We start from the raw sequence: 10,609 nt of genomic DNA, 5'->3' as shown, positions 1-10,609 counted from the left end.
GTGTCTATAGGTACATACATAATTTGAATTTTATATATATAGATGTAGGCCGCTGTGGTGTAGTGATAAGCCATAAAAAACAACTTCTCATAAAAGAAGAATCGCCGTTCAGAGTCGGCGTAAAACTGAAGGGTTTTGAGGTCCCGTCACGTACCATCCTAATGATAGTACAAATTTCTGCTCTTTAAAGTACAATTTAGGTTCTGTTCGTTATGAAAAAAATTTGTACGAGCTGATACCAAGTGTTACCAAATGGCGATCGTTTGGACAAAAAACTTGCAAAAATTGCAAGTAGAGAGCACAACTTAAATAGTTACTTTTGGATGGGAAGTTAAAAATTCGGGCTGGGAAAATTTTTGCCAGCAAAAATTTGCAAGCAGGATTGTGGCACACGGTTGCAATTTTGCCAACAATAATTTGAATCAACAAGTTCGTTAGATTTAAAAATTCACAATCTTGTTGCGATTTATTAATGAAAGAAGTATGTAAATATCTGTTTACTAAATTAATTTAATAAAAACCAATGATTGGAAAGGTACTGGGCTGAACGCTGTCGACAGCCCTGTCGATATAGGAAATCCGACAGTGACTAGCACAAGGAAATTGAAGCGTATTTTGCAAAAAGTGAGAATAAAGTGGAATTGTTTTCCACTTGAAATGATTTAAAAAAGCTATTGTTTAAATTTCTACGAATTCCTGTTCACGCTAAACTTTGTAAGTTTCTCTCTTTGGGGGAGTAAGATCCCCTATTCTCTGAATTTTGTTACTTTCTAATTCTTACTGCCTTTTCCAAATGAACATAACTATTATCTTTTTAATGTGAGTTCAATACTAGGGTTCTGTCACTCGATTTAAAAAAATATCATTTTAAAACTAACGAGTAAAAAATATCGTTATTGAATGCCAAAAGTATCGATATGGTATCGTATCTACTTGGGACATTTTCACTCAAAGCGAAATAAGTTCAAAAGGTTTTTGAGATCAATACTGCAACAAATTAAAATCAGTGAAAAATTCACGTTTGGTCTTATTTGCACTTTTTTTAAATATTTTATTGCATCTTTTTTGACTTTTTTCCATTTTGAGTAGTGCCCCTCCCGCGGTAGCCGAGTGCTTAGATGTACCTACTGCCACTCGGGAAGCCCATGGTTCAATTTTTGATCACAACAACATCAAACAGGGTTTTCGCAGACAATGGCAAGCCTCCGAGTGTACTCCTACCGTAAATAAACTTCTGCAGAGGTTAGGATCTCTCCACTTGTGTCACAATCTTAAGAAGCAGAACACGAATAAGAAGCTTGGCCAAACAGGTAGGAAAAGCGCCCAGCATTCATTTGAAAGCAAAAATGATATTCTTTTCTTCCCCAAATAACCTAGAATATAATTTTAAAACAATTTAGGAGTTTTCCTTAAACTGTAAACAACCTTGAAAATTTTTTAAAACTCGAAACTTTTATCGAGAGGCCAAGATTTGTATGAAGCGAAACTGTTACAAAATCCGGTTTATTCGGTAATCATAAATGAAGATTTCAAAAGGAGAAAATGCTTATAAATATAAAAAAAACGGTGGAAACCGATTTGGAAAACCCGAGTCAAACACCCAATTTGACACACAATTGTTTTAGAGAAATTTATCTTCCTTCTCTTTTTCACTGGCGCTGTAACCTAAGCGACGAGTATTTTGCAAGTCAAATAAGGTTAGCATTCCTCTACATTCTTATGACTGATCAGGCGAGCCGCTGTATTTTAGCAGTGTTGCCAAATCAAAGTTTGACTTATGGCTAAAAAAGCTAAATATGTAAATTAATAATTCATACATTTTAGTCGTTATTATAAAGTGTATGTTAAGTTGATTAGATAAATTTTTGTAAGGAACGACAAGGAATTTTGTACATAAAAAAATATTTTTTGTATCCTCACAAAATATGGGCAGCTTAACAGAGAGAGAGAGTTCTGAAATAATTCGTTCTGTACAGAGCTGCTACAATGAGGAACCGGTAGGATATTAAGCACCATCACGTTAATACCCATATTATAGTGTCCTCTCCAAACACTCATTAAAGAGAAAGTATTCCCATACTGTAGCAGGTGAAATCAACTCGAGCCTGCTACCCAATGAGCCAGATTGGAAAAAATTCAGAGTAGAAATTTATCTCCCTGCTGAAGTCGTGCAGCTGAAAAGACGTTAGACTAAATGCAAGCTCTGCCTGGGAAGTATTACAGTGATCTGGAAACCTAAACTAAAAGTTGATGAATAGCGCCTTGCATGGGAGAACCTGCCACCGACCCTTTCGTTGTTCCTGTTCATTAATTTCTGAAAGCGAAAGAGCTCAAGAGCCAGTATATATACATAGCTACGCAATAATCGGCTAAAGTCGAAATACTAGAAACCGTTCCTTGTATTTTCTAACGAAGGGAACTGATTAAAAGCATGTGGAATGTGTTTCCTATTATGCAATATAATCGCACAGTGTATTTTTGCGCACCCATGAGTAACTTTTGAAAGGGTACGTTTAGATGGAGATGAATTTGAATACTTGTACATATTAATAAAAAATGTTCTATCCAAATTTTTTTAATCCGCTTACAGCTCGAATATTTACATACTATTTCAAGAAAATTGACAGCAACGGCAAAGTATTTTAACAATCGCTAGAAATAATGAAAAATAATTGTTGTAATATTTCTTGAGATGGAAACTCTGCTTAAAACTGGAAAAATTTATATATTATGTTTTTGTGGCTCATTAACATTTTATTTTTAATATTTTTATTGAGCTTTGTACCACGATTGTTTATTAGGAAAAAGCAACAAAGTCTAAGCGGTAGAAGTTATAGCAGCTATTTCGGAGATCACCATACCTCCTCATCAGACTTCTTGTTTTCTAGACTTCGTCTTTTTTTATATAAAAAAAATATTTTAATATATATCTATGTATATTGCGAAAATTAGGAACAAAATACCGCACGATTTTTTATTCCAAGTTTTCGCCTGCGGCGCTTCTTTTATAAAAAAAAAAAACATTTTAATATATTTATAGTGAAAATTTTAAATGAAATAAATATACAGCAATATTTTTATATATGTACTTTTTATACATACATATGTACATAAGGTGAAAATTTTAATCAAGAATCGCGCGATGAGCTCCACCACAATTGGAGAGGACCTCCCGAGCCGTTCCATGACAAGCAATGTTTCAGACAAGACTCCCTTTCCAGTGATTTCTTTAATCTGATTTAGGAGAAGATATTACTTAAGACTGGTAGAAGTGAACCGCTCAGGTACACTTTGGAAGAGCGTACAATTTCAGGCGTATGCCGACGACATCGACATTATCGGTCAAAACAATGGCTGGTGAACGAGAACAAAACGAAGTATCTCCTGCGGCTACGCTGGCTAGGTTATGTCGTTGGTATGGACAGAAACGCTGCAGCTCGGAAAGTATACAATGCGGATCTCGTTGCTGGTAGCCAAAGAGAGGGATGTCTCCTCTGCGTTTGAAGGACTAGGCTTCACTTGGCATTTCCTTGGCGTGCTGTTTTGGACTCGGCCAAAATCGTCAAGGCGGTTACAGCACCCATAAAGAAGAAGAAGAAGACAATTTGATTTTGCTTGTAAATAAAATGTCAGATATTAAGTCATCTTTTTTCCATCGCCATTCTAATGGACATGACAATTATCCATCTGCTGGTCACTGTGCTATGAACAGTATTGCCAACAAAATTAAATATAATGGAAATTTATTTAACACGGTTGTTTTCAGAGACAAAAAAAAACAAATAAGTAAATTTATTAATTGAAAACTTTTCCTTAAGAAGCTAATGAGAAAATGATGTTTTTTTGCTTTTTGCCCTAGCTATATCATTTGCTCCGTGCTCCATTGCTCCCCTCCTCTCCAAAGCCTTGTTCCAACAGGAGAAATTAATATGAAAATTTTATATATTTATGTATGACAGCGTTGGTTTAATAGCTTCTATATCAATTAAACGTGAAACCTCTTGCAGTAGGGTTGATATTCCTCGATTATACAATCTGACGTTGTACCAAGGAGCGTTGAAAAACCAAGATATTTGCTTTAAAATTTAAAATTTCACATTCACCTTTGTCTCAATAAGGCTGGAAGACCATGCAAAGTATAATTTTTAGTGGGCAAATGCCAACTAATTCTACATAAATTTTAGTATACAAGCTTAGTTTTCAAATTCAGCAAAACAAAAAATAATAGTAAAGGTAAACATGCGAAATATTCTTTTGAGAACTGCGTAAATTGTAAAAATTTGTAAAATTGTAAATTTCGAACATTCAAAAGTATTGAAAGCAACAATCAGACCCGCTCATTAACAACAAACAGTGCAACAAACATACAAATCTATCTTCGGTATTTGTGCCCATTTATTTGCTTATCTCAAATTGTTGAAAACAAAGCCAAAAAATGCGACAATCGAACTTTTGAAGTCTGATTACTCGTTTTTTTTTTGTTTTTTTTTTGTTTAAGAAGTATTTGTCTAAAATCGGCAAATCGGAATTTATGCGAACTGCATAGTTTCAAAACTTTGTATGCATGCACACAGTGATAGATAGTAAATTCATACATACATTCGTTAAAGGATATTTACAGATGTTTATCCAATTTGCAGATAAAGCTTCTCCAGCTACATACATCAACTACTGATTTGCTTAATTTTTTCTGACTTTTGATTTTTACATTTTCAGTCACATTTGCACAAATGCATGTTGTTGATCCCCATCCGCATGCTTACTCCTTTTTGACTTTGACCAATATTGGTAAGCAAACTTAATGCGGTATTGCTAGAAATTCAAAAAGTTGAAAATAAGTTTATATACTGTCAAGTGCGGCATTTCCGATTTATACTCTAAAAAAGTTGACAGCCCGAAGCCACTTAGATAGACCAGTTCAGTAACATTCATCTCGTTGTGGCATAGTGACGAAAATTGTTGTCCGAATGTTTGCGGACACTTTGGTGTCAATACATAGTATGTACATATGTACATGTGGATAAATTTGCAAGTATACTTACTTATGCACCCCTGTAGGAAGCAGGGACTGCAAAAAATGAGTATGTTTTTTTTAATTAAAAAAAATCATGCCGCGCGCACAAGGAGTAAACCAACTTCAGCAGCACTGACATTTATTTTTTAAGTCGTGTTCCGATTTCGTTTCTACCGAAAAATGCAAGCCTCTCTCCACGCACAAACACTAAGAGGAGGGCGAGGAGAAGGCAGCATTTTTTGTAGAAACGAAAAAGCCATTATTTATTGCTCAGAAAATAAGAGTTATTTTTTCATTTTTTTTTTGCATGGAAAATAATTGAAATTTTCTGGGTTTTATTTTTTTAGGTAGAAGAACTTAATTTTTGGGCGTTTTTTTTTTGTCATGCAAATGCACACCAGGGCTCCGGTCCCGAATGGCCGAATGCCACTGGGCAGGTGGAATGAAAAGCGGGTGAGAGAGAGAAATAGGCAAGGCTAAAGACAAAATAAAAACGAAACCAAAGGTGAAGGCAACGACAAGGCCACAGATACAGAAATATTAAGATAAAGATGAAATATTATGGCTGTAATGGTAAAGGTAATGTTACTGATAAAGGTAATTGTAATGTTAATGATAATAGTTATGATAATAGTCATGGTAATGGAAAAGTAATGGTAATGGAAAAGGTAATTTTACTGGTAGTGGTAATGGTATTGGTAGTGGTAAATGTAAGTGTAATGGAAATGGTAATGGCAATGGTTTGGTCATGGTAATGGTAATTGTGGTTGTAATGGAAATGGTATTGGGAAGGTTAATTGTAATGGAAATGGTAATGGTAATGATAAAGGTAACGGCAATGCTAATGCTAATAGTAATGGTAATTGTAAAGCTAAAGCTAATGTAATGGTAATTTTAATTGGGCCGACAGTCATTGTTCTCGTGTTCGGCTTTGTATTCAACTTCGCATTCGTGCTCGCCATTTGTCTTAGTGATAAATATTTGTCATTTCATACGTCTTCGCCGTCTTATTCGTACATGTGTTGTTCTTCATTTTCGTTCGTGTTCATATTTATCCTCGTCTTCAGCTTCTCAATCATCCTCGTTTTCGTCTTTGCTTTCGTTTTAACCTTTTCTTACCTTCTTTACTTTTAATGATATTCCATTCATGATTTTTTAGTTCACTTCCGACCCTTAAGAAAAACTCAAACAGCCACTTTTGCTATTTACGCAAAAAAAGAAAAAGAAAAAGAAAAAAAAAATTTAGTTTTACTTTCTAACCTAAAATATTTACTTATAATTTCTGAGCAAAATAAGAACTCAAAAAGTAACCAATAATAAGTAAAACTCATTAAATAATCACTGAAAAGTAAATTTTAATAATTTTTGAGTAATTGTTAAGAATTGAAGAGAATTTTACTGCAGAGAAATATATTTTTTTTTGTTAGCATTTTATTAATTTTGAAAACATATTGGATGACAGGCGCCGATTAGGCAAACTTAGGCCTAAAGCACAAGGACGGTTATGAACTTCAATTTAAGAAATTTGCTTCTCCTTGTTTGAAGTATTTATTTCATCTGACGAATCTCGTCAGGTGTCTTTGGTTAGTATCCATCACTCTACATAGGTCGTAAACTTTATTAAAAGTTGTCACAGTCTGTTTGTAATCAAATCAGTAGATTTACAGAGAAGATAAAATACCGTCTCTTTTTCTCGGTTCGGAGGCTTTTTAGCTTATCTGTGTGTAGAGTTGCCAGATTTTTTATGCGCGGAATCAGTACGTTAGACTTTTTCATGCTATAAAAATCTGTATTTTTCAGTACATTTTTATTCAAAGCAAAACTATGAACGTAAGTAATACTTAGGTAATACTTTAAATCGCCAGAATACTTGTTTTTAACAATATTTTGGTATATAAATAAAATATAGTTCATAAAAAATAAGTGTTATTTATTTTACATCATATCCTTATGGCTTAAATAAATTTTTTCAACTACGCAACATTTCTGAAAGACTAATAATTCGCTAAAAAGAGTATCTAACTCTATGTCTGTATGCATAACTCTTTTACAATGTCAGTAAATTGTGAAAAAAAGAATTGTAAGTTATAGGCAAAAGCCATTCGAATGTTCAAATGTGTTGCTATTTATTAAAAAGAAAGTTATTTTCGAGATAACTAACAACACTCGACAAAACCACGTCAGCCTTTTTTTACAAGCTTTTATTTTAAATAATTTAAGCTCCATCATGTTATCGCAACTGGTACGTAATGACCCGGCAATATGCCCATAAAACAATTGATCTTTTGATTCTTTTTTCTTGGAACAATGGTGTAAATTAATTTGTGTATTTGTATTTCGAGCTTTTTCGCCGGTGTTGAAAATAAAAACAAGATTTATTTTTTTCTTTTACGCGTTTCGACGCATTTTCGCGTCATTTATTAATTTGCAAAACCAAAATTTTTATGTTAACGCAAGTCATATATGTTAATATCTAGCTATGTTTGTATTGTTCTAATTAATTTTGCTTATTACTAATAATGTTTTTCGTTTTTGCAAATTAATAAACAGACTCCCTGAAGATGACGCAAACTTGCGTCGAAGCGCGTAGGAGAAAAAAATAAACTTTGTTTTTATTTTCAACACGCCGGCCGAAAAGCTTCAAATACAAATACACAATTGATCTTTTTGTTGTATTACTTTCTTGGACATTTCAAACATTATCTGAAACATGTCAACAATAATTAAATTATTTTCTTCTTACTTTTTACAGGAAAGTTTTAGGAAGTTCCAATGTTATGTAAAAACCTTAAGAAAATCCTAAAGTATTTTGTTTGAATTGAAAATTCAGTACAAATCAGTACAAGTTTTGAAAAATCAGGACTTTAGCGTACTGATTGAAGAAATTAATAAAATCAGTACAAGAGTTGAAAAATCAGTACTGTACTGATAAAATCAGTACGTCTCGCAACCGTATCTATGTGGTTAATTACAAAACACTTATTAACTATTAGATCCTCAGAGATCCGATAGCATTTATTGTGCTTACATCTTTCATTGCATGAATTCTGCCATCTAGTTGCCCCCGACAGAGACGCTCCAGGTGTGAAAGTATTCATCTAGGAACCCGCTAGTGGTAGCTGAGGAAGAGGAGGTCACACTGCCAAGGAAAGAGCAAGTGGAGAGGACTTGGCTTCACTTGGAAGAGCAAAGAATGGCATGCTTTGTTCAACTCGGCCAAAATCGCTTAGGCAGCTATAGCAGCCATAAAGAAGAAGAATAAGAAGAAGCTGCCCCCATATCTCAGTGACCGCTTTAGCCTGTTCTGTTTAGTCATCTCCTATAGAGATTGGCGAAAGTCTATCAAAATTTTTTAATTAATCCCCGCGGATCCCAAATCTATAATTTCTGGCGATTCTGGCGGACATGCCAATTTCGGTGTTGTTCTACATTCATCGTTCTTTTCTGTTTTTTTTTTTTTTTAGTTTTCTTTTTACTTAAATTGCACCTCGCAAAATCCAAAAAATATATCGATACATAAATGTAGGTAATCATAAAATGGATTTCCTATTGGGTACAGAGGGAAATGACATTCTGAAATTACTCCTCATTCTGCTTAGAGCAAGACACACTACTGCTATTCATATGTACACAGAAGACAGAACGAACCAATGAATGAATGAATTTTTGGCATGTTCACAACCACAGGCGACTTACTGTCATCGTCAATATGCAAATTTTGTACAAATTGTCATCATCTCAACGACAATGCTGATGCAACCAATTCGTTGACGTGTCATAGATGGCATAGCAGCCACATTTGCTTGTAGATGTGTAAACCATTCACAGATCTGTGCCAACACACATACATACATACGTATGTATTTAGTAAGTCACATTCGTCGCTTTATATTTAGAGAGTGGGAGTACATGTGTGAGTACATGGAGTATGTGGATACACAAGTAGGTACAATATACTCCCGCACATTCATTTGTGTATACGCGGCAACACAAAGTCATCAGTGGAACAAGCATGCAATAACGCCTTGGGTTTGATCGAACTTAATTTGCTGCTTTGTTTCTTATTTATTCGAATCCGTGTTTGTATCTCTATATTTGCATCTACATATATTTGCTCTACAGCCGCCCCTCGAGCTCTCAACTGTACACGTATTCTCACAAATATACAATGCGATTGGTGTCACTTCATTGTTCGACCTACTCGTAGTTGGATAAACAAAACAAATAAGCGACTGTAGCAGGTAAAATGGTGAATTTACGATTTATATTCAAACATGCATACATATGTACGAGTAAGTATATCTATTTACAAACACCCTAAACGTGGCAAAAGTCAATTGTATGAGGTGACAAGCTGGGAAATATATTGTTATTTTATAATTAACCAGTGGTTGTTTCTTTCAGTTATGGAATTACATAGACTAGTTAGTTCTGTAGTTTTTATCATAGATTCGAAAAAGGACTATTAGTTAAGGGTATGTTACTGACATAGCCAGATTGCTAGTACTGACCGGTACATCTTCCTGCCATGCTTTCCAAAACCTGGAGTCTAATCAGGAAAGTCAGCAGAATTACTTATTCCAGGTGCTTCAAAGCTTTTTTTTTCATATACTCCTACATTGCGAATAGTAAACTGTGTTGGCTTTGGCTTTAAATTATATGTCACTTGCTACAAATGTTTACTTTTTGATAGAACCTATTTCAAGAATGGTCAATCCTTCAAGAGGTAGCTCTGCTTCGCAAAAGCTAGACTGTGGGTCCGGGATGGGTTGCAGGCAGCTAGCTTTCAGACTGCATTCTAACGAAGGTTTATGGGTATTTTTGCGCCTTCACGAGTAACACCGAACTTAAAACAGGAAGAACTTGTCACAGCCCGATAAATATGTCCAAACTAATCAGGGTAGTACTTGGATGGTGTGTGGGATGCAGCTCAAGGTCAATAAATGTATATATTTCGTAATCATCAACGTTAAGTTTCAAAGGACTAGCTCTTAGCCCAATGAGAGTACCAGCATCCATAGGGCGGAAAACTCGAGCGAGTTAAGCGCCAGATGTTCCACCAGTAGCGGCTTATTTAGCGCTGCCTAGATCCGTTTCTCCATCAATCGTTGTCGTCAAGCTCAACTAAGACGAGGCCCAGGAATGCGAAACTCCGACTGGGCTAGTACTTAGGAAAAGCGGCATTAGTTGAGTGGGATTTTGGGGCCATGCGGAGAAGTGCCGTGAGCGCTGAAGCGGCTCTTAGCTTGTCGGGTACTCGTTGGGCTCATATGCGTTCACTCTGCTCAGTTACGAGTTTAGCCTGTTGAAGGTACGAATTTAACCTGCTGCAGTATCCACAGCGAAGTTGGGCTACTGTTGTGCGAGTCTTTCAAGGCAGACCAAACTCCGTCTGGTCTACGCCGGGTAGTTGTGTACAAAAACCGGCATTCACAGGTCGGGAGTCAATGTAGGTCTGAGACCGACTCCCTGTGATTTCGGTGTATGTCGTGTCGGTATGTTGTCGGTTCCAGAGGTTGTTTTATGGACCTCTGAATTTCGTCCATGAGTTTTTATACCCGAGCGCACTTGTGCACAAGGGTATTATAACTTTGT

This window comes from Rhagoletis pomonella, unplaced genomic scaffold (assembly GCF_013731165.1).
Source record: "Rhagoletis pomonella isolate Grant_MI unplaced genomic scaffold, Rhpom_1.0 Rhpom_scaffold_00001, whole genome shotgun sequence".
Taxonomy (NCBI): domain Eukaryota; kingdom Metazoa; phylum Arthropoda; class Insecta; order Diptera; family Tephritidae; genus Rhagoletis; species Rhagoletis pomonella.
This window is presented reverse-complemented; position numbering follows the sequence as displayed.